Source organism: Hyla sarda, chromosome 11 (genome assembly GCF_029499605.1).
Source record: "Hyla sarda isolate aHylSar1 chromosome 11, aHylSar1.hap1, whole genome shotgun sequence".
Taxonomy (NCBI): domain Eukaryota; kingdom Metazoa; phylum Chordata; class Amphibia; order Anura; family Hylidae; genus Hyla; species Hyla sarda.
In genome coordinates this window covers 55746772-55772964 of record NC_079199.1, presented here as the reverse complement: position 1 = coordinate 55772964, position 26193 = coordinate 55746772, and the positions used below count along the sequence as shown (strand labels likewise).

Sequence of the window (26193 nt, the reverse complement as noted above, 5' to 3'; positions counted from 1 at the left end):
CCCGGACCTAGACAAATAAGAGACAACTTGTAGTGGCATACAGAGGAACATTACTACCATATCATAACTAAGCTTCTACACACCCCCATACGGTATAGGCACCACCAAATACTACTGGGAAGTAGAAAATATGGCACGGATTTCTGCAAATAAACATAATCAAAATGAGAACTAGAATGCTCGCAAGCTATGAACAGTTGCATGTGTAAGTAATGTGTTATATCTGACAGTAATTACCGAGCTGAAAGAAAGCTGCTAAGAAACCTTGCAGACCAATCTCATAGGCCTTAACACACACTGAACAGAAGAGCACCCTCCGAAAGGACACAAAGCAAGCCACTAAAATAACAAGGAAAAACATCCCTTATTACCAGCATCAGAGTACTGTTCATACGCATATATATACATATATCCATGCACACAAGCTTGCATGCACACAAGCACTGATGATATATATATATATATATACTTGCACATACACACATCCCTTTTTTTTTTTTATTACCTGAGACTATTACACCTCAGGAGACCTCAGGTAACACCCTTTTTCCTTTTTTATATGCTGTAGACTATATGACCTGGAATATGAGAAAAAAGGGGGTCATTACTTGTGTCAGAGAAAACAATAAGGCAACCGATCCCCACGTACCTAAGATATAGACAGATATACAGAGCCTAAGCAAACAACTAGATCGGCAGAAAAATGCTAAAGCTGCAGACCACAACCTCCTACGAACAGAAAATACACAAAACCTAAAAGAAAATACATACATGAGTACTACCCCAACACAGCAGTGAAAAATAGGGACATGTCAAAGCTAACCTGCCCGTGATAGGTATCGTATGACGGTATTGATGTGCAGACAGCACTGATGATAACAGAAACCTAAGGATGATACTTCTCAGTGCACCTGAAACAGATATGCTTGTTACAATAGTATTTAAAGGTATCAACATGTTGTGTGGTTGAGATACATGCATGATCAGAATATACCCCCATAAACTTTGTTACTAACATGGAGTCTGAGCCAAAAGGGTGCTGGAGCTGCGTGCGCAGCTCGTGTAACTCATAACAGAGTGGACCCCTTAACCCATACTCACTGTCCAAAACCTCCAATAGCCCCCACCTTACTTTTGTGGAGCAGCGGAGATGCAGTGCCTCCGGATCTTAGCACAGCGTGGAGGGTCCTGTTGCTTGGCCGTGCCGTGCGCATCCGGGGGCACGCTCTGCACTGGTGAACGAGCGTGATTCCGGTGTTGGGAAGGGAGGGATCAGCTGTGCACCGGTGCTGTGGGACCCGGAGACCATGCATATGGCTGTATAAACAAATGCCCGCTGATGGTGTTGCAAAGCAGTAGGCCACGATGTGCCGCAGTAGAGCTCCACGCTGCCAGCAGAAATCAAGACCGAAGTCAGTGGTAGGCGTGAGCCTAAAATATTTATGGGGGAAGCTGTCCCTCCCACAAATACACATGTTGTACATCTTGGCAAAACATTAAGGGGGTACTCTAGACATCTTATCTCCTGTCCAAAGGATAGAGCATAAGATGTCTGATTGCAGGGGTCCCGCCGCTGGGAACCCCCCGCAATCTCTCCTGCAGCATCCCCTGTTATCTAGACTTGCTTTGATGGGGTGGGGCATGATGTCACTAGGGGGCGGGGCAATGACATCACGAGTAGATTGTGGGGAGTCCCAGTGGCAGGACCCCCGTGATCAGACATCTCATCCCCTATCCTTTGGAAAGGGGATAAGATGTCTAGGGGAGGAGTACCCCTTTAACCTAATATAATTAATCAGAACATTTTATTACCTTTTCATAGAACAGGCATGGACAGGCATGGGCAAAGTACAGTAAGTGAGGGTGGGCTAGCACTCCTCTGTGCTCTCTCCTGTTTGATAATACTCCTCTATGCTCTCTCCTGTATGATAGCACTCCTCTGTGCTCTCTTCTGTCTGATAGCACTCCTCTGTGCTCTCTCTTGTCTGATAGCACTCCTCTTTGCTCTCTCCTGTCTGATAGTACTCCTCTGTGCTCTCTCTTGTCTGATAGGACTCCTCTGTGCTCTCTCCTGTCTGATAGCACTCCTCTGTGCTCTCTCCTGTCTGATAGTACTCCTCTGTGCTGTCTCCTGTCTGATAGGACTCCTCTGTGCTCTCTCTTGTCTGATAGCTCCCCTCTGTGCTCTCTCCTGTCTGATAGTGCTCCTCTGTGCTCTCTCCTATCTGATAGTACTCCTCTGTGCTCTCTCCTGTACTATCAGACAGGAGAGAGCAGAGAGAAGTGCTCTCCCACCCACACTTACTGCACTTTGCCCATGCCTGTGCTTCAGCTTAGACAAAGCCATGATTTTATAAGCCACGATTTCTTTAAAAAAAGTTAAAAAGGTTAATGTTTTGCCAAGATACAACATATAAAACGTTTTTTAATCTGGCAGTGCCCACTAGTTTAAATACAATGGAAATAAAGGAAACTAGGAAATACCTCAAATCAGAAAGAAAAGATAGTGAAGCTGAATATCTCTTAAAGGGCCCTAATACACAGGGAAATTATTGGCTAAACAGGTTGATAATCTTCCCGTGTAATAGGCCCAGTGATCAGCTGGACGAATGAGCAAACTCTAATTTGTCAGCCAGTTACATGGTTATTACCTGTTTAAAAAAAATACTTGTTGGTTGGCCGCACCTGGCCTTGTTTAACAGGAAATGTGCGGCAGATGAATTCCTTATTACAAAGTGCCACACAAACCATTGTTTATGCCGCCCTGCCAGCACCTTGACAAAGCCACCTAATAGGCACATTAAATGAGCACTGATTCACCTGATTGTCACTCACATCGGGCAGCAGTCTGCCCATGTAATACCACCCCAGGTAGTCAACCAAAGCCAACATTAGCAGTGGGCACTAGTTGTCTTGTAAATGTGATGGCTTATGTAACCGATTTGTAGGATAGTAGTATTGTCAGAAATACATGGGAACATATAAGGAGGCTAACAGTATAAATAGTCCCCAAATAAATTAATGGGAATTACAATATGCGTGGATACATTTAAAGCTTATAATCTTCCATGGACTAGTAGTTGGAAACCCAAGCGATATACAAGGTTTTCTTTTGTATGTAAGCTACAATTACAGGCCTAGATTATACACATTTTTACATTTTGCTACTTTATAATAAGACTGCAAAATATAAACTTCAAACAAGAAGATAGATAAACTGGTAAACTCCAGCATATGCCCAAAGAACAGGATAAAAGTAGTCGGCCACATTTATTGTGTAGTGGGAGCACCATGTTACTGCAACTCACCTCCAAATGAATAGGCGCTACACTGCAGGAACAAGCACCATCACTACACAATGAACAGAGCCATCTGTTTCCAGCCCCGTTTATTGTGTATATGTCGGAGTCACAGCTTTGCCAAACAACTGATTGGTGGGAGTAACGGGTTTCAGTACCCTGCCAATGAGATATTAATGGACCATTCTGAGAACAGGCTATGAATGCAAAAGTAGTGTAGTATGCTGCACTAATCTAATACAAAATCAGACACCCAAAGAAAGGATCATAACAAAGATATCAAATGGATCATTACAGACCAGTCCTATCCATCATAGATCCTGTAAACACATTTATAATGGCAATGTGAGCAGAGCCTTACAATATTTTATAACTGAGAGCAAACCCTTAAAGGTGCTGTTTTCACAGATGTAACTGTCACGATGCCGGCTGGCAGGAGGTGGATCCTCTGTGCCAGAGAGGGATTGGCGTGGACCGTGCTAGTGGACCGGTTCTAAGCTACTACTGGTGTTCACCAGAGCCCGCCGCAAAGCGGGATGGTCTTGCTGCGGCGGTAGTAACCAGGTCGTATCCACTAGCAACGGCTCTACCTCTCTGACTGCTGAAGATAGGCGCGGTACAAGGGAGTAGACAGAAGCAAGGTCGGACGTAGCAGAAGGTCGGGGCAGGCAGCAAGGATCGTAGTCAGGGGCAACGGCAGGAGGTCTGGAACACAGGCTAGGAACACACAAGGGAACGCTTTCACTAGGCACAAGGGCAACAAGATCCGGCGAGGGAGTGCAGGGGAAGTGAGGTATACATAGGGAGTGCACAGGTGAAAACACTAATAGGAACCACTGCGCCAATCAGTGGCGCAGTGGCCCTTTAAATCGCAGAGACCCGGCGCGCGCCCTAGGGAGCGGGGCCGCGCGCGCCGAGACAGGACCGAGGGAGAGCGAGTCAGGTACGGAAGCCGGGGTGCGCATCGCGAGCGGGCGCCACCCGCATCGCGAATCGCATCCCGGCTGGAGGCGGTATCGCAGCGCACCCGGTCAGAGGATCTGACCGGGGCGCTGCCGTAGCGAGGGTGTTGCGAGCGCTCCGGGGAGGAGCGGGGACCCGGAGCGCTCGGCGTAACAGTAACCCAATGTATGCCTACCCCAATGTAGGCATGTCTTAAAGGTGTTATCCAGTCAAAAACTTAATTTGCCCACTTAAATAAATATGCAGGTATGTAATTCACACGTATTAGTGTTTTTGTCTAGGTATTCCGGTGTAAGAGCCGTGTCTCTTCATATTTTCCTGGTTGTGTTCCTGTGGCCTATCTGTGGTTCTGTCTCTTTGACCAATAAGTTACCTTGTGTGACCACACCTGGTCAGCTGTCTATTAAATCCGGCAGTATGCTAATACAAGTTGCCTGTGAAAGCACTTATTCCCAGTAGCTAGCGTGTATATCCTGCATCTATCCTGGTGACCTTTTTTTTGTGACCCCGGCACTGTTTTTGGATTTTCCTCTGGGTTTTCTCTCTGTACATACTGTGTTTTTGTAGGATGTTATTTTGACTTGTGACGACCCTGCACAAGTAGGGATTGTCTTCAAGTTGTGGAGTCATCGCCTAGGGCAGGGACAGTTGTTCTGGGTAGATCTAGGGAGCCAATGAAGAAGGGGTTAGAATGCATGTGTCCACACCTCGAAACATTTTTGGCTTTATTTCTATGTTTTTAAGCCTGCTTATATGGAGCATTTAATCATACAGAGCCGCTAAAGATTGCCATACAGACTCCCATCTGCGTTTTGGACTGCTATTTGCGCAGGACTGCCATCCTTGTTGCAAACATTGCATTCTGTTACTTACTTTGATTGTACCTCACCGCTTTCAACCAGCGCTTCGATTGATCCAGCAACCAGTGCTTTGATTAATTCAGCTGTGGACTGTGCCGCACACGCGTGATGTCGGATTCCAATCGCTCGATTGCTGTACATGCTCTGTGCCGAGCGGAATATCGGAGAGATCAGCTGTGGTCCGCACTGAGGCTCGATTGGGGCCGACGACATTCAGTGCAGGCAGCCACCTAAACTACAGCGCAACTGAAGATCGGGACTTCCCAGCTGTGAGCACTATTATGTGCCATCGACACTAACTGGCACAGTGGTGAGCGATTTAACGCTGGCATGTATGAGATCATTCTTTCTCTGTGATAGACTGCCCCAGACTATAATGTTATTTAGGACTGGCTATCCAATTTAACTTATTACTCTCCAGCTTATCTTTGCATTGCAGTATCCATCTTTTATACCCATAGGATTTATTCATGTTTATTCATGCTTGGGTAATTTTATCCTTAATGTACATAACATATTTTTATTCATTGTACCACTTGATATTCGAATGCTTATAGGTGATTCTTTTATAAGTGTTATTAAATTTTAAATACTATTTTCCCCTAATATGCTTTGTACATCCTGTTACGCCGAGCGCTCCGGGTCCCTGCTCCTCCCCGGAGCGCTCGCGGCGTCTCCCTCTCTGCAGCGCCCCGGTCAGACCCGCTGACCGGGAGCGCTGCACTGACATTGCCGGCGGGAATGCAATTCGCATAGCGGGACGCGCCCGCTCGCGAATCGCATCCCAAGTCACTTACCTGTCCCGGTCCCCGGCTGTCACGTCATGGCGCGCGCGGCTCCGCTCCTCAGGGCGCGCGCGCGCCAGCTCTCTAAGATTTAAAGGGCCAGTGCACCAGTGATTGGTGCCTGGCCCAATCAGCCTAATTAGCTTCCACCTGCTCCCTGGCTCACCTCACTTCCCCTGCACTCCCTTGCCGGATCTTGTTGCCTTGTGCCAGTGAAAGCGTTTAGTGTTGTCCAAAGCCTGTGTTCCAGATCTTCTGCTATCCACATTGACTACGAACCTTGCCGCCTGCCCCGACCTTCTGCTACGTCTGACCTTGCCTCTGCCTAGTCCTTTTGTCCCACGCCTTCTCAGCAGTCAGCGAGGTTGAGCCGTTGCCGGTGGATACGACCTGGTTGCTACTGCCGCAGCAAGACCATCCCGCTTTGCGGCGGGCTCTGGTGAATACCAGTAGCATCTTAGAACCGGTCCACCGACACGGTCCACGCCAATCCCTCGCTGACACAGAGGATCCACATCCAGCCAGCCGAATCGTGACACATCCATTTTTTGGTTGGAGTATTTGAGGACTACTATTTATTTTTTCTTCACACCTGCGGGTACAGGTGTAACCAGTTACCCTCCTACTATTTTTGCTGTTGAGCTTTTCCCTCCTTTTGTTATTTTGATTCAGGAGCACTGAATCCCTGTCCATATGTGACATCCAGGGCTCTAGCCAGCCCCTTGGATGAGGCATTCAAATGTTGTGTCTGCCCCCTTTACTTTCTTTTTATGGATTAAGGGGCCAGTGTCTGACAAATTCATCTCTAGCAGCACATACTCACTAGAAAAGGAAATGAAGGGGGCGGACACAACACTTTCATGCCTCACCAAGGGGGCTGGCTAGAGCATCAACGGCAGAGCTTGGCAAGCCTAGATATATGACGTAGCATCTACAAACTGTTGGCCACGGTAGACAACACCGAAAATAAAACCGTTCACTACTTCCGAAGAAATTACTACTTCTGGAGAAACCTAGAACGCTAATGCATGAGGTACAAACCTACCAACAAAGCAGTGGAAAGCAGCATATACACCATTTGTCCTGGAGGCCAAACCAGATATCCACAAACCAAGTAAAGCGATGATCACAGTAGGAATCCTGGTGCTTTAAAAAAAAAACAGCAGTTTCTTTATTCTTCCATAAAAAGGGCAACATTTTGGCTGTATAGCCTTTAAAAGTATAAGTGTTACAATTCAGACAATATATAGGTTCTTTTAAACCACGATTGGTCTTATTCCAGGTACATACATATAATGAAATCAGAGCATCGTTCCTCTGTAAGTGTTTAACTGGGTAGGTGTCGTTACATGACCAACTTCTAAAAAATCATCATGTCAGAATATAACAATCAACATAGAAATGCATGTCTGTAAAAAAACATACATGTTCTCATATAATGTGATATCATAATGTGCAATACATTTCCGTAAAACATACAGACTACTGCCCTCCCTGTGTCGGCATCCGATCGCCACTCACTTATGATCTATATAAAAGTTACTTATCTGTGTGACACTGTTTACTTGCCGAACATATCCAGCAACACTTGCAGATGTCAAATGTCTCTACACAACCACAGATCACTCGCCTTGGGCACAGACCAACCCTGTATCTGCCCATACCTACACACTACTCAAGACAAATATGGCGCACGAGCAGAAGATACCACCAAGACATGCAATAGGGATGGCACATCTTCTGTGCGCATACCAGAGCTACATAAATATGACAATGGCAAAAACATTCTGTGTATAGGGAAATAAAAAACAACAAAAATATAGTGCCTAACTATTGCTAGCATATTATAATCAGTAATTGATGAAGATCTATGCAACATAATTACTTTTTCCATCCTTGAAAGTGAGAGCTTCCATATAACTTTGTGACACTATCTGCAAACCATTAAAAAAGATAAGCAAATATTTATAAAACATGAATAATGCTGAAACATTATAAAAAGCAGGATGTAAGATGTAAGCAAAAATAGGGGCAAATAGTACCCCACTCCCCTCCGACTAAAAAATAAATAAAATAACAAATTTAAGTAAATAAAAAATTATAATAAAAAATTATCAAAAAATAATGAAAATAAAAATAAAACAATAATAAACTAAAATTAATTTTAAAAAAGTAAATAATAAACAAGAGACCAAAAAGCAAAAAAAAAAAAAAAAAAAAAAAGGGGGGGGAGGAAACGGAAGGGAGAAATGCAAGAACATGTTTAGGTACTGGTAAATCAGTTTTACCTGATCTAATAGAAGAGTTGTGGCTATACATGCATATATGGCACTCATGTAATATAGTTTACATGGAAATTGTAACAAATATATGATGTAGCCAGACAAGTGTAGCTGTGCTTAATCTGAAAGGAGCGTCTAATATGGGAATGCTGAAAAGTGTCACCACGGATGAGGCTGTTACACTGGCTGCAGTCCAGAAAGGAAAAATTGGACACATCAGATTTGAGAAACTGGTCCTTTAAAAGGATACTCTGGCAGAATTTTTTTTTTAAATCAACTGGTGCCCGAAACTTAAACAGATTTGTAAATTGCTTCTATTAAAATTTTTTAACCCTTCCAGTACTTATCAGCTGCTGTACGCTCCAGAGGAAGCTCTTTTCTTTTTGAATTTCTTTTCTGTCTGACATCAGTGCTCTCTGCTGACACTTCTGTCCATGTCAGGAATTGTCCAGAGTACGAACAAATCCCCATAGCAAACATATCCTTCTCTGGACAGTACCAGACATGGACAGAGGTGTCAGCAGAGAGCATTGTGGTCAGACAGAAAAGAAATTAAAAAAGAAAAGAACTTTCTCTGTAGTATATGTAGTATATAGCAGCTGAAAAGTACTGGAAGGATTCAGAGTTTTTTATAGAAGTAATTTACAAATCTGTTAACTTTATGGCACCAGTTGATTTAAAAAAAAAAATTTTCAGCGGAGTACCCCTCTAAGTTCCTTCTCCTTCTAAATGCCATGATGGTGGAGGGGGAGGGGGTGGTACTAAATCAATCACTCTCTGTCATGACAGGGGGCAGGGAGCTAGTGAGCCCTAACTGTCCATACAACCACTGTCCCTTCCTGTTGCCCATCCACCCTATACGGCAAATCGACAACCACGAGGATGGACCCTATACTGTGCTAAAGTGCATGGGTGAAAAAGTCAAACAAAACAAACTGTAAATGTCAGGAAACAAGTCAGGAACATAATGGGAAGACTACAAAGCTACAGACAGATATGCCAGGCAAGATATAGCATACTAATAAACAGAAACAGTTAAAGAACCGGAATCAAGATTAACGGCAGATATGATAATATGAACAAGACTAGATATGAGGAAAAGTATACAGCAGACAAAACCAGGAGATGCAGGGGATGAACAGGTTAACAATGTCAGAACACTAAACGGGTCAGGAAATCAGATTTATGTTCACACTAGACTCCAAACAAGGAATATACTAGACACCCCACTCTAATCATGGAGGGACAACAATACTAAAGACAAATAGCTCCTAGCTACTAAAGCTCCTAGCTAGCGGGCACACCCCACAGTGTGAACAGGATACTAGCCTAGGAGGAAACAAAAATCCTAAATACAAGCAAACACGGGTACAGACACAAGTGTGGTAGCCCTGGGGGGTGTAGGGTAGTTGGGACAACAGTGGTAGGTAAGGGGTTAATGTTAACCCTAGAGTTTGTGATGCCAGTCTGAGGGCTGGTATGCTGAGCTAATTCTCAGGCCTATCGCCGCCCTTCCCAGAAACGATAGGTGCATGTAATAAAATGACTGAAGGTCCACAAGGTACTTGAACAAACTTTACTTAAGTGCTTGCAGTACATCCAAAGAAAAATGACAGTCTCAGGCAAACAGTCTCTATAGATCTCAATGACTGACAATTGTTGCGGACCTTGAGTGATATTAGAAGTCTTTGAATTTAGGGTAGTTATTGCAGATCCGTCCAGATTTAGGGGATAGATAAGGTCTGGTGATCCTGCAGAGTGCGTGGGGATTGATACACTCAGTAATTAGAAGTTATCGGCCGTCCCCGCAAGGCTCAGGCCTAGACTCACAGATCTCAGCAGCGCAGATGCTTCTTGCTTGCTTTAACAGGAACAAGAGAGCGAGAAGATGGCCGCCGCTCCCTTATATGGGCAGGGGGCGGGGCTAATCTGATTGGTCCAAACACCTGTCACTCACTGGTACACAGTGTGATAGGTTTGACTACGTCACAGGGACCTCCAAAGGTCCTCAAGCAGAAATACCATAGAGTTATCTTGATCACATGACTCACAGGTACTGCTACGCTATGGCAAGGTAATTAACTATTTATTTACATTTATACAATCCTATAGACATAAATCCCAATCCTATAGACAATCCTATAGACATAAATGGTTACTGGATAGTTATTATCTGGATAAGAGGTGACTAGGGGTGAACTAGACAATTGGGACCCCGACGTCCTAGGGACTCTGGCTATGGGGACCACAATAGAAGGTACCAGGACACCACACAAGGTTAACTCACTCCTAGATAGATGGATTAGAACAAGGCTCAGAACAGGATTCTATCCTAGGAGATCCAGGATCAAACAAGGTCAAAACTAGACTGACAAATGCAGTGTGAACACGGACTAGGCTACACAAAGCAGAATGAACAATACAAGAATACTAAAACTGGACAAAGGTACTAAAACAAGACAAGCTAAAATCTTCATATGAACCAGGACACATAACCATTGTTAAAAATCAGGATACATGTGCTCAGACAGACATAGAGAACATGATGAAAACATGTTCTGAGTAACAGGTGTAGTACCAGCCCAGAGCAGCACCTGAAGAGGCCTTATAAATCTTTCCAGTGCTGAAGGGCTGGAAGGTTAACACTTCCCAAACCAGGAAGAATAAACACAGAAACTGCTCAGACATAAACATAATGTTTGAACAGTACCCAAAGCAGAAAAATGCAAAATACAGATAAATGGACATTACACTCTCCACACCAAATCCTATTTCCATCTGATGATGCTGGCTGTAGCACTGCCATTAGTGTAAACAACATGGAACAAATGCAATTCTGTCTGATGATGTGAGCTATAGAACCGCTATTCTCATATGAGAATGTGGAAACAAATTGAATTATATCAGAGGATTATTTGTCCTTGGGGGATTGTAAAGTGTTACATGCTGTCCTGTGCTTCTAAAAGTATCTCTAGGTACCCTTGTCATTGAAATTTAGGGTACACCTCTTTTATTCTGTTCTGCATTTCCTCAGGGAAAGAGATTATATCCTTTACCCTTAACATTTGGCTCACAAGTGATTCTAACATTGGTCTAGGGTAGGCATAGGCAACCTTTGGCACTGCAGATGTTTTGGACTACATCTCTCATGATGCTTTGTCAGCATTTTGGCTGTAAGAGCATAATGGGAGATATAGTCCAAAACATCTGCAGTGCCAAAGGTTGCTTATGCCTGGTCTAGGGCAAATGAAAATGTATTGAGCTCTCAGATGTGACCATTGTGAATTTCAATGCAGGCTAAACCCCATTTAGTTCCTCAAAAAAGATATGCAGCTGTTTCAAGTTTTCTGTCTATATTACAAATATGTTGTGAAACATCTGTAACACCTTTTCACAAATTGAAAACAAGGGGATTTTCAGAAGTATGTATTTTCAAAGTCAGTTATATAAATATTTGTGTACATGGGTGCCACATTGGACCCCATGGCTGTTCCTCTGTTCTAGACATAGAAGTCATCCCCAAACAAAAAGTAGTTCTCTCTAAGGATTACCTCTAATAAGTCTAAAACAAGTGAACAGGTACCCACAGTTAACTCATATTTTAACAAGCATTTCTCAATGGTCTTAATACCTTTGTCATGATCAATGGAGTTTTACAGATTATCAATATAAAAGGATTCTAATAATGAACCCTTAGGGCATTCCAGCACCCTTTTTATTTGAAATCCATGGTATCACTTATGTATGACACCATATTCACAGCCTAATTCTCAGTAACCTATCCAGGTATACAGCAAGGGTATACAGGGCGAGAATACAACCCCCCCCCCCCCCAGGTCTTCTGGGGGCGGTTCTGTAGACTCTTGGAAAGACAAAACAGGACTGGAATCCTTGAGTGTGACTGAACCAGAAAAGTGCATATAGTGACTGATTCAGAAAAGTGCATAAGTGCTCATCAATAATCTGTTTGTCGCTAGCTACAACAATTAGTTATTTAATTAATTGCTGTATTTTGGACAATGGGTCTTGATCCAATCTCTGAATCACTGAGTTGTCACTGTATCTCTGCAAGACAAAGGGGATGTCTATTATAACAATGGCACCCCTTTATCTGTGGGTTTGATCGTGATATCTTTGTTATTTTCTAACTCACCCAAAAAAAATTCTCATTCCTTGATATATTATGCTACCTCCTCTACTTAACAGTGATATTTCCTTTTGACAATTCAATATTTTGGACACAACCTCAATAGAAGTCTCTATATTATTTGAACCACTATGCTCTTATTAAAAAGTACTGTACCTTTAAGATTAAGTTCACATACACTAGTGCTCACAGCATTGATATTTTAAGAATCAAAAGTCACCTAAAAAAAATTCCACATCTACGTTTGACTTAAACCAATCAGTGTCCGTCGTAGGACAAAACGATAGTCGGCGTCTGAATACAACTCTTTTCACAATGATTGGTTTTCTATCAACAGCTGTGAAGAGCAACTCATCTGATGCATCAGTGCAATAGTCTGCTGCTTTTTTATCCCAGAACAGAAACCTGTCAGAAAGCGCCAACAAGGAGGAAAGAAGCTTCAGAAGGGGAATGCTCACACGCCAAAAGACTGTTTCTCAATTCTAGAAAGTGCATTTTTTGACTACAGTAATATAAATATCCATATTTCTCACACATGAGAGAGTGAATTTTATAGCTTCTTTATGGAACTATATTTTATTTATAGGTGCTCCTGGCTCTGCTGCTAGGGCAGAAATCAGTGGTGCTGATTCACAATGATGAGGATGTTTGAGCCATGGAAGGCAAGGGGGGATGATGAGAGGAAAAAGAGGATACATCAGGATCCATAAGGAAGCTCATGAAAAAAATATTTTGGGTGAAAGTGTAAAATTAAAAAAAAATATATATATTAAAGGAGTATTCCCAATTGTATCAAGTGCAGTCTCCTCTCCTTTGAACTCCATAGTGATTGTGGCAGCTATGAATTGGTGAATGGGGGGGTCCATATTCCCATTCTCTCAATATAGAAGGCTCCGATATGTAGGACACACACTTATGGAGCTTTCATAGAGGACCTGTGGTTAGTATATGTCAATGCATAGCCAAGTGCCCTGCTTCTAACACTGTTTCTATTTTGTTGCTATACCCTTCCATTTCAGAGATATAGGGATCTTTTTTTGACCATCTGCACGTTTCCCTGAATAGTCAGGTGGGTGTGAACTTTATTTAACATAGGGGTGTTACCCCCCCCCCCCCATTATATTCACATTCCAATGAGCCTGATAGTGCCGCCTTAGCCTAATATTCATACGCACTTAGTCTAGCATTTACACCCTAGTAAGCCTGATTCATACTGGCTCAGCCTAATATTCACACGCCCTGTGCCTGAGGAGCAGAATGAAGCTATCATGTCAATTATTTTACAAAGTGAATGCCATAAAAACAAAACCCAAAAATCATTATTATTATTACTTTTTTATAGCGCCCTTAGTTACATATGAAAAGGTTTACAATACATCACACAGACGTAAATACAATGAATGTTAAACAGTAAATGACAGACTGATATGTTGGGAAAGAGTGTCCTGCTGACAAGGGCTTACAATCTACAAGGGGAGAAGAGGGAAGCAGTAGGTAAGGGAGACAGCTGGTCATCTGGGAGCAGTTAGGGAAGCAGTTCATGGTGCAATTATTTCACAAAGTGAATGCCATAAAAGCAAAACAAAAACAATGGTGAGATTTCTTTTTCCATTCCACTGTACAAATATATCTCCTATCCACATGATAGGGGAAAGGCGTCTGATCATGGGGGTCCGATTGCTGGGACCCAACATGATCTCTAGGTCATCAGGAAAAATATAGTGCATTCTGAACATTCAAGAAGGCATACAATAAGGGACTGTATTAAAAGAACACATTTGTTTTTTAGAACATTGTGAGGGAACTGTCCAAGTGTTCAGATCTTCTTTGTATTCTGGGTGTTGAACAACAGCCAAAAAAGGGCTCTCCCAGATTGCATACTTTATAGCTAAGTGTATTTTTGTTGTTTTATATATTCATGTTTACTTATTTGTATCTTCTAGCTCTTATTTAGTTTTTTTTCCTTTATTCACATCTTGTTGCTTTATATTTAGGTCTATAATTCAAGCAAACTATTCACTTGTTGTGTTTAAACCTATTTATTTGTGAAATCTTAGAATTCACTGTACAACAACTAGAGATTTTGGCTGCCAAATTCCATTGCTCTAAACTCTCTTTTAAAGCACAGTCAAGCTGCTGGAGGATAACCTTTTCCTTTTGAAGGGATTTTCCCAAGATATATTCCACTGCTGGGACCCCCAATGATCACAACAGGGTTTTTGTCCCTCGTTTGAATCAGCTGGGCACATGTGCTGCCTCCCCAGACAATCCCTTTGCACCTGACTTATTGCAGTTGTTTTCCAGATTCAGTAAACAACATACTTTTTAATACAGAAGCATTGTGATTACATCTTATTAAAATACACTACACTTTGGGCAGAAATGCAAATTTTAGAACTTTGCAAACAGCCATCGGCTAAGAGACAGGTATCGTTTGTTTTATCTCCATGTCAGGTATCTGCCCATGCCTGTACCTGGAGTTACCAAAGGGCTTCTGCTGTAGTTTTTATTTCTTAAAAATTTCATAACAGGAAAATGAAATATGGGGGCTTTTCTTTGAAAGCTATGTACACCTATGCAACCATTTTATTTTATTGTCCAAATACAAACAAATACTTCACAGGTATAACCTTAACCTCCTGTCCCCCAATGCAAAATTTGGAAATTCAGTTATTCTGCTAAGTGCTACAGCATTTATACACCTAGAATTAGGGAGTTTATGCCATTCTTCTCTGCAGATCCTCTCAAGCTCTATCAGGTTGGATGAGGACCATCAGTGGAAGACTGACGTCTTTCTCCAGAGATATCCAAATGGGTTCAGGTCAGGGCTCAGGCTGGGCCACTCTAGCTCACTAAGCCAGTCAAGTCTTTTCTTGGCTGTGTGCTTAGGGTCATTGTCTTGTTAGAAGGTGAACCCTCTGAGGTCTAGAGCACTTTGTATTAGGTTTTCATAAAGAATATCTCTGCACTTTGCTCATCCAGATATCTGTCATAAAGGGGGGACAGGGAGTTAGTGAACCCTAACTGTACCTAAAAGCGCTGTCCCTTCTCATTGCCCATCTGCCCTAAGCAACGATGGATCCAGAACGACGAAGACAGTCCTTATACTGTGCTAAAGTGCATGGGCATCAAGTCAAACAAAACAAACAAAACAGTACATGTCAGGGGGAAAGTCAGGAACATAACAGGAATGCTACAAAGCAACAAATCGATAAAATGAGGCAGGCTATAGCAAACTAAAACAGGATAACAAGAGCACAATTCACACTAGACAAAAAGACACCCACTCCATAAAAGGAGTGGACAGCAGAAATAATTCCAAATGGACTCCTTGCTAGCAGCACACTCAACAGTGTGGAAAGGATACCAGCCAAGGAGGAAACAAAGATAAAAATACATGAAATACTGGCACAGACTCCAACATACTCCTAAATAGGCGGATTAGCACATAGATTGGAACAGGATTCTAACCTAGGAGATCCAAGATCCAACAAGGTCAAACAGGACTGATACAAAGGCAAAATGTAAATATGGACTATGATTCACAAAACTCAGGCAAAACAGAATACAATCTGAACATGAGAACACTAAATATATGCAATGCAATGCAAGAATACTAAAACCCAACAAGGCACTAAACAAAGCAGGATAAAATCCAGATATAAATAACATAGACAGGACAGATAACCATGGTCAAACTAAAGAAAAGTGCTGAGACAGACAAAGGTGAATAAAGAAACATGTCACAGTAACAGAGCCCAGAACGGCACCTGATGAGGCTTTATATACCCTCCCAGTGCTGAAGGGCTGGAAGCATTAACTATAACATTACCAGAGAGAAGTTAACACAGAAACTGTTCAGGCATAAACTGCATGTCTGACCAGGCCTCAAAGAAGAAAATACCAAAACACAGAAAAATGGACATAACAATTTCTCTCAGTCCTGACCAGTCTCTCTATCCCAGCTTCTGAAAATCAACTTCACAGCATGATGCTGCCACCATCATGCTTCACTGTAGTTTTTTTTTCCAGCCATGATGCTTAGTAAATGTTCAATTTTGGTTTCATCAGATCAGAAAACCTTGTTTCTCACAGTCTGGGAGTCATTAGATACTTTATTTGCAAACTCCAGTCGGACTTTCATATGCTTATTTCTGCCATAAAACCCAGACTAATGGAGTGCTGCAGTGATGGTTGACCTTCTGAAAGTTTATTCCATCTGTAGCTCAGCCAGATATACCATTGAATTCTTGGTCCCCTCTCTTAGCAAGGCCGATTTCCCTTGATTACCTAGTTTGGTGGGTTGGCCAGCACCTTGTTTCAAACCTTTACCATTTAAGAATTATGGAAGCCACTGCACTCATAGGAATTTTCAGTGCAGAAGAATTTTTTTCCGTACCCTCCTCTAGATATGGGCCTCCATGCAATTCTGTCACTGAGCTCTACAGGTAGTTCTTTCGACCTCATGGCTTAGTTTTTGCTCTGATACGCCTTGTTAGCTGTGATACTTTCAGGCCTGGTGCTAGGATTTTTGCCACCCTAGGTGAAAGCTAATTTTGCCACCCCTTGACCCTGCCCATTTGCTCCTCCACAGCGCGCACGATGTCTGAATGTTGGACGGACCTGACCTTAGTAATCGCCTCTGTCTGCCTCAGAGGTGGCGCTGCGCTCCTCCAGCAGGCTGAAAAATGCTGATTATTATAGTACTGGTGGGGGTAGCATGGCAGGGCTTTGCTTGATAAGCAGGTGCTTTGGATGGGCAGTGCTCCGGATACTGGTTAACTTTATTGCAACAAGTAGCATGGTGCCCCCATCAAGAGGGTGCTCTAGGCAGATGCCTATTTTGCCTATATGCAGAGCCGGCCCTGGACACCTTATATATAGACAGGGATGTTTCTTTCCAAATCTTGTCGAATCAACTGCATTTACCACAGGTGACTCCAACCAAGGTACAGAAACATCTCAAAGATGATCAAGAGAAATAGGAAGCCATCAGAGCTACATTTCAAGTGTCATAATAAAGGGTTTAAATAGTTATGCCCATGCCAAAAAAAAATATTTTTTTTATTAAAAATCTGCTAAATTTTCTAAAATCATGTTTTCACATTGTCATTATGTGTTACTGAGTGCAGAATAATGGGGGCACAAGGCAGCAACATAAAATATAAAAAAAATGTAAGCTTCTGAAAACTTTCTGGATGCATTCTATATATTGAATTTAAAAAATTTGAACGATAATTTTAATATAAATGCCTTAAATCTGAGAATACATACATTATGACATCTTGGGAATTTTATAGTGAATCCTGGTCAAATTTTTTTATATCTAATGCCTTATCACTCTAATGGTATCTTACAAATCAATATTGGTATCTATATTGGTACTAACAGATCCCTTGTTGCTGCTATGTAATCTCTTGAGAATGTATTGAACAATAAGATAGTAGATTTTTTTTCCTTGTTCTTTTTTTTCTATCATACAACATTTCCTCCATCTGAGTCCCCTGGCAGAGCCATGATAGGATTAACAACTCCATTACATACTAGTTAGATTTACATAGCTGCAATAAGCCTATTGATGTAGATACAATGGGACAAGCCAGAGGGAAATTGAGAGTGACAACATTTCCATATTTGCTCCAGTATATATTGTGCCAGGATGTTTTATAGCCAAGTGCAGTGGAGAAAAAATATATACACATATATATAAATATTATACCCGGAGCTAGAAAGCCGTTCCATTTCACAGTGTCTGATATATTGTGATCCCAAAACATGAGGCCTGGGCAGTACAGTTGTAAATTACTTTTGCAAATGAGGCCACAAACTAAAATATTGCTGAAGGCAAGAATCAAATATTGCGGGAATAACCAGCAAAAATACAAGAACAAACATTGATGTCAATGCTCAAATAAGATGACGGTAAAGAACAAAGTTGTGGAGATTGCAATGGCCCAGCTGTGTACTCCTAGAATACACATATACTACATGCAGTAAGGCCTCCAGTGCAGAAAAAAGTAGAAATAATACCGCTACTGCATATATTTTAGACAAAGGTAAAATATTCCCCTTTGGTTCCTATTGGACATACTTGTGGGAATAACTTCACAGCAGAAAAAAGGTAGAAGTAAAATCTCTTCACTTTGACTATTCTAGAGTCCATCGATTGTTTCATGACCCTGAAGATAGAATGGAAAGTCAATAAGTACTATAAACTTTATGAATCATAAAATTTTACTTGTTAGGCATACCATTTCATGAACAAGCTGTTGTTAGGCTATATTCTAATTGTATTTGGTTAAAAACAAAGTCATATATCCATCAAGTTCAACCAAGGAGGGGAAGGGATATTGATGAAGGGGTATTGAAGGTGGAAGGTGTTACGCTATGCACTCCAGCAACACACGGTGGCCGTGAGTGCATGGTCCCCTTACCTTCTGCTGCCGATGTAGCCAGGATGCGCCCGCATGCGAGCCCCAGTCCATCACTCTCCGGGTGTTTCTCCTGCCTCTGCCTCCGCCTCTCTGCTCCGGCGTGCGTGTCCCCGTCCCTTAGGGCGTGCACGCAAAGGAGCTTTAAGATTTAAAGGGCCAGTACGCTCATTAGTGTAATCCACCTGTGGTTTGTTTATAAATTCCTTCACCCTCCTCAGTTCTCTGCCGGATCTTTGTTAGCTTGTGCCCTAGAGAAAGCGTTCCTCTGTATTGCCTCGCCGTGTACCAGATCTCCTGCTTTTGGCCCCAATGCCACTTAAACCAGTCCCTGGGCCACGCCTCCCCACAGACATAGCGCCGGGGCAGCAATGGATGCCGCACAGCAGATGCCGTACAGCACTGCACCAATGTGAACAGATGTAAAAAGCTCACTTACCATGTGCTCCCAGCCAGAAACTGGGAGGCTGCCAGAAAAGAATAGGCCCCTAATGCAGCTTCCTGCTAATTTATACAGGCCTGGGCTGAGGGAAAGTGGCAGAGTGCTGCCCAAGTGAAAACAAAAAAAGAGGGGGATAGAAAACACAATGTGAATTCAATTAGAGAAAAAAACAGACATGGTTGCACATCCACAACATGCACAGAGATCTAACCCTTCTCAGCAACATTTATTAAACTAACAGGTCGTTAGTGTACTTTATGATCATGAAGTGCAAGCCTGCTAGCCCGTCACGGCCACCTGTAAGTAGCGGGTCCCTAATATCGCTAGCATAAAATGGCATAGCACTGAGCGGTGACCATCACAGCTTTTACACCTTGTTCACACTGGTGTAGTGCTGTGCGAAGTCCATTGCTGCCGTGGAGCCATGTCTGTGGGGAGGCGCAGCCGTGGGACTGGTTTAACCCCATAAGGACCAAGGACGTACCGGTACGTCCTTGGTCCGGCTCTCCTGATATGACGCGGGGTTACACAGTAACCCCGCGTCATATCACGGCGGGCCCGGCGTCATAGTGAAGCCGGGACCCGCCTCTAATAGCGCACAGCGGCTAAAAGCGAAAGTGAAAGTTGTCAGCTTGCTCAGTCGGGCTGTTCGGGATAGCCGCGGCTAAACGCGGCATCTCGAACAGCTTACAGGACAGCGGGAGGGCCCCTACCTGCCTCCTCGGTGTCCGATCGCCGAATGACTGCTCAGTGCCTGAGATCCAGGCATGAGCAGTCATGCGGCAGAATCGTCGATCACTGGTTTCCTATGAGAAACCAGTGATCAATGATGAAGATCAGTGTGTGCAGTGTTATAGGTCCCTATGGGACCTATAACACTGCAAAAAAAAAGTGGAAAAAAAAGTGAATAAAGATCATTTAATTCCTCCCCTATTAAAAGTTTGAATCACCCCCCTTTTCTAATAAAAAAAAAACACAGTGTAAATAAAAATAAAAACAAACATATATGGTATCACCGCGTGTGGAAATGTCCGAATTATAAAAATATATAATTAATTAAACCGCTCAGTCAATGGCGTGCGCGCAAAAAAATTCCAAAGTCCAAAATAGTGCATTTTTGGTCACTTTTTAAATCATTTAAAAATGAATAAAAAGCGATCAATAAGTCCTATCAATGCAAAAATGGTACCGTTAAAAACTTCAGATCACGGCACAAAAAATGAGCCCTCATACCGCCCCATACACAGAAAAATAAAAAAGTTATAGGGGTCAGAAGATGACAATTTTAAACGTATTAATTTTCCTGCATGTAGTTATGATTTTTTCCAGAAGTCCGACAAAATCAAACCTATATAAGTAGGGTATCATTTTAATCATATGGACCTACAGAATAAAGATAAGGTGTCATTTTTACCGAAAAATGTACTACGTAGAAACGGAAGCCCCCAAAATTTATAAAACAGCATTTTTTTTTTCAATTTTGTCGCACAATGATTTTCCATTTCACCGTAGATTTTTGGGCAAAATGACTGATGTCATTACAAAGTAGAATTGGTGGCGCAAAAAATAAGCCATCATATGGATTTTTAGGTGCAAAATTGAAAGAGTTATGATTTTTTAAAGGCAAGGAGCAAAAAACAAAAATGCAAAAACGGAAAAAACCCCGGTCCTTAAGGGGTTAAGTGGCATTGGGGCTGCCAGTGAGTCGTTCCCCCAGTGGGCACTGGTGTTGCGGCAGTGGTGGTCGGCGCTCAGTGCCACGTCATTTTACGCTAGGGACGTTAGGGATCTGATACTTACAGGTGGCTGTGACGTGGCTAGTGGGCTTGCACTTCATGATCATAAAGTACACTAACGAACTGTTGGTTTAATAAATGTTGCTGAGAAGCATTAGATCATTGTGCATGTTGTGATTGTGCGACCAAGTCTGTTTTCTCTATTTGAATTCACACTTGTCAAACACTGTTTACTTCTGTGTTTATCTCTGAAGGACTTTGCACCTTGTCACAACTTACAACAGTACTTAAAGTAGACTGGGGCAGCATTAAACATTTACAAGTTACTACAACGGGGGGGGGAGGTTTTTGTGATAGAGTTGAAAATCTGTGGGTATAATTAGATTTGACTTTTTATTCAGGAAAGTTGGCATTTGGAATTTTTCCTACAAGTACTACAGAACTACAAGCTTAGTGGTTACCACATCCAGTAATAAAGACAAGGAAAACAAATTTGGTTATTTAAAAAGACCAAAATTGCATTGTCAAATGGTCTTCTATGAGGGTAATCTTCATAAAGAAAATAGCCAATTAGCATAATGTATGGTGGAAATTCATCACACAAAATCTGCTCTTAAGGGGATTGTCTTTTTAGAAGGTCTCATTGTATTTTAAAACAAATTTCACTACTGTAGGTTCTTATCAAAATTTCACTACTGTAGGTTCTTAAATCTCAGCTCAGCAAAGTGGAACAGCGTTCCTTTATGAGAGAAAAAAGTTATGTTTTTTTTTACATTGTTACATTTAGTCTACTACTTCATAATATAATTCCAAGCCTAAGTGGACTTTAGCTGTGACAGCAGAGTAAAAATGATGCTAAGAGGACTAAACATGCCTATGGCCTGGGCCATTAATGATCAATAGTCAATTATTATTAAGTTTATTTTACTGATTTGATCCATTAGTCTTTTCCATGCTTCATGTTTGTAAAAATCCCAGTCAGCCTGCAAAATTCCAATAGAAAAAAAAAGGGGATTCTGATTTCCATATAAGTAAATGTATCGAACCCCCCGGCAGGGAGAAGTGAGCCCTAAAGCTGTTCCTAAAAAAACACTCTCCCTGCCTACTTGCCCATCTGCCCGAAATGACTGATCAACAACCTGGAGCCGGTTCCTTCCTTGCGCTAAAGTGCATTGGCGTTAAAGTCAACAAAATAAACAGAATTGTACAAAGTCAGGAAACAAGTCAGGAAACAAGTCAGGAATATAACGAAACCAACAAACAGATATATAAATATAAACAAGGCAGAATATAGCATGTTAACATACAGTTCAAGAACCAGGATCAAGAATAACGGCAGACATGATAGTATGAACAAGACTAGATATGGGGATAAGTTTAAGCAGACAAAACCAGGAGATCCAGGGGATGAAATGAATGGCAGAACATTAAACGGTTCAGGAAATCAAGAGCACTGTTCCCACTGGACTGAGAACAAGAAGCACCCTACACACCCCACTCTAATCATGGAGGAACATCAATACCAAAGCCAAATAGGCTCCTAGTCAGCAGGCACTCTCCACTGAGTGATCAGGATACTGGCCTAGGAGGAAACAAAAATCCTAAATACAAGCAAACACAGGTACAGACACAAGACTCACTCACTCCTAGATAAACAGAATAGCACAAGGCTCAGTGCAGAAGCTATTGGAATGGGCAGGAAGTTCATATTAGAACACAATGCGTTCCGGTGCGGCAACCAATGGTATGCCCAGAAGACTCTAATGGCGATGGGTAAGCCCATGGCACCTACCATTTCTATCACCTTCCTGAAAAACAGTTCTCTGCCTTTGTTGAGTACATCAATATTAATGATATCAATATGCAATTTACTGCAAATTTTGGAGGAAAGAGAGTTCAATTTTTGGAAGTAGAATTGATCCTGGAAGGGGAAAATCTAACGGTTAAAGGATATCGAAAACCCACAGCTACTAACGCATTACTTAAATTCTCTAGTTATCATCCCACACGTGTAACAAGAGCCTTACCGTATGGACAATTCCTCCGGCTACGGAGAAATAATTCAGACTATGCGGCATTTGTAGAACAATCATGCACTCTTATGAATAAATTGAGAGATCGGGGTTACCGGGAGTCATTGATCCAACAAGCATTTGATAGGGCAAGAAAGCAGGACCGAAGGGATTTAGTTTTCTATACTAGAAAGCGCAGGGGAAAAGAAAAACTCAAACGGCAATTTTCTCCTTTGAATTCAGTCCACTTGAAGACCTGGTAAAACAGGCCACAAACAAGAATTGGCATCTATTACAGACTGATGGTGACTTAAAGGACCTTATGGAACAGCGACCGTTGATTTCGTTCAGGACTCGAAATCTCCGGGACGAAGTAGTAAGGAGTCGCACAGCAGTACCCAATGTGAACTGGTTGCAGCGGGATCTACCAAAAGGAAATCACCGCTGCAAACATGGTTCCTTTTGCCAATATACGTCCCTTGTTGTACAACTAGGCGCTGTTAAACATGTAATAAATTATTTCATAACATGCAGGTCAGATTACACTGTGTATGCAAGAATCTGTCCATGTTTGAACTTTTATATTGGTAAAACCATACGCCTGCTTTTCATTTGGATAAGGGAACACTTTCATTCTCTTTGTTCAGGAAAGGGATCTCCACAATTCATGCATATGATCATCATAATGGTTTAGTAACTGGAGTTCATTTTTTCAGTTTACAACGCATTCAGAACATGGAAAGAAATATGGATAGACACACAAGATTACTACAAGCGGAAGCCAAGTGGATTATCCGGACAGGGGCCACTGGCATATTGGGGCTGAACAATAGAAATGATTTGTCCTCTTTTTTATAATGATATATCTCTACAGATCTTTATGTAAATGATGTATACAGTTGAGATTTTTGTATTTCCATGTGTTTTTTTTTATCTGTCTTCTTGTTGTTTGTATTCCAAACATACACTAAGGGGTTAAGTGGGGGACACGCCCTCTTTTCCCAACATACCTTGAAAAACCGTCAATGTGAAGTGAAACTATAGCGTTATTGGTGAAGTGTATCCTCGTGTGTTTGCCCGGCTAGAGGCCAATAAAGCTGAAAAAGAAAAGCAACGTCTTAAGTGCCGCGTCTTCTATTCTCCTGCTAATGGAATAAAGACTAAGGCAACACAAAGCAAATGCAGAACAAACATACACAAATACTAAAACCTGACAAATGTACTAAAACAAAGCAGGCTACAAACTATATATCAAACAGGACAGACAACCATGGTAAAAACTCAGGATATGTGCAAAGACAGACATAGTGAACATCAAGCCAACATGGCCAGAATACAGGTCTAATCATCAGCCCAGATCAGCACCTGAAGAGGACTTATATATCCTCCCAGTGCTGGACTCAAGAAGGTTAACTCTTTCCATCCCAGGGAGAATAAACACAGAAACTGTTCAGACACAAACTTAATGTCTGAACAGGACCTAAAGCAGAAAACCCAAAATACAGATAAATGGACATTACAGTAAAGAAGAGTTATAACCCTTCATAAAGATATATGATGCAGTAACTAACCTAAAGCGGTACCCAGTGTCCTAAATGGTCAGTGATTTGCAAATATCACAAATAACAAATTTACCTACATCATGCTAAGGCACCTGGTTCTCATTCATTTCTTTATAGAAAAAAATACTGAAGAAAGCAGCTGATAAGTACTGTAAGGATTAAGATTTTTTAATAGAAGTAATTTAAAATCTGCTTAACTTTCTGGAGCCAGTGGATATGAAAAGTAGCCCTTTAAGTTGGGTCAGCTCTCACAGCTATGAATTTGACTAACCCCTGTTAAAGTTAAACACTACCCATTAAAGGAAACCTGTCACCTATTTTAAATGAATGGAATAGATACCGGCACCAGCTTCTTCAATGCTTATCAAGGTTTATTAGAAATATAGCATTTTACACAGGGGTCAAGTCCTTCAAGATTTTCAAGGGGTACTAGACATCTTATACCATATCCGCTGCTGGGGACCACCACGTTCTCCCTGCTGCACCAGGCGTTCGTTTAGAGCGTTTGGTGAAGCGCCGGAGGCTCGAGAAATGACAGCCCCTCAATGCAAGTCTATGGGAGGAGGCATGACAGCCCCCTCCCATAGAATCGTATTGAGGGGGCATTACTGTGACGTCATGAGCCTCTGCCCCACATCCCCAGTCATCCGGCATGGAACAAAGCTCGCTCCTTGCACTGGATGTCTGGGGTACTGCAACCGAGATAGCGGGGGTCCCCAGCAGCAGGACCCCCGCGATCAGACATCTTATCCCCTAAACTTTGGATAGGGGATAAGATGTCTAGGGAGGAGTACCCCTTTAAGGGCTGGTCCTGCAGGACTCTTGCTAATGGGAACTGTGTTCCTGCTGTGGAAAAAGTGCAGGAACTCCATTCCCATGAGTTCCTGCAGGACTTGAGCCCTGGTGTACAGGAACCAGCGTTTATTCGTTTTGTCCCATTCACCTGCAGCGCTTGACCATTTTCATTTGTAGTTTTTATATTTCTTTTGCCTTTTGTAACATATATTGTTATAAATAGTATATATAACTTTATATTTATTTTTAATCTAAGAAGCAATCATGAATATTCGTATTTTATTTATATATATATATATATATATATATATATATTATTTACAAGTGTTCTGCTGTTGATATGTAAGAGTTAATCCTGTGGTATATAACCCTATCATTGCTTGTACTTGTTATGCCTGAGGAAGCTGCGCTTGCGCGTTGCATCTTGGTTAATAAAGAATTTTATCTCAAGTCACCGCACCTGCATTGTGTCTGTCCCGGTCAGCGCCATGCAGATTCCTGCTACCTCGGAAGTTTTGCTTTGCTTTTAAAGTTCTACCAGGAAGGCTACAGACGGGAACTTTGGATAATCACTAAGGGGGAGATTTATCAAAACTTTTGCAGAGGAAAAGTTGCCCAGTTGCCCATAGCAACCAATCAGCTCGCTTCTTTCGTTTTACAGAGGCCTTGTTAATAATGAAAGAAGTGATCTGATTGGTTGCTATGGGTAACTGGGCAACTTTTCCTCTGCACAAGTTTTGATAAATCTCCCCCTAAGTGCTCTCCATTGTTGTGTATGTCCGTACACAACCTGAGCTAGTAAGCGACCACCTGTACCCCCCTTGATTTTCCATCCACTCCAGTACATGTGATACTCCACATGGAGCACCTTTGTTTCTT

The 26193-nt window shown here is 42.0% G+C and overlaps 1 long non-coding RNA gene across 1 annotated transcript; it reads right to left on the bottom strand.

The window, feature by feature from the left end:
• Positions 1 to 244: 244 nt before the first annotated feature.
• Positions 245 to 25874, bottom strand: LOC130295332 (uncharacterized). The gene is made up of 4 exons (XR_008848783.1): positions 25775 to 25874; positions 23968 to 24054; positions 506 to 578; positions 245 to 339 (listed from the first exon to the last, which is right to left on the bottom strand). It is a non-coding gene; the product is annotated as an uncharacterized LOC130295332 (long non-coding RNA).
• Between the last annotated feature and the right edge of the window lie 319 nt (positions 25875 to 26193).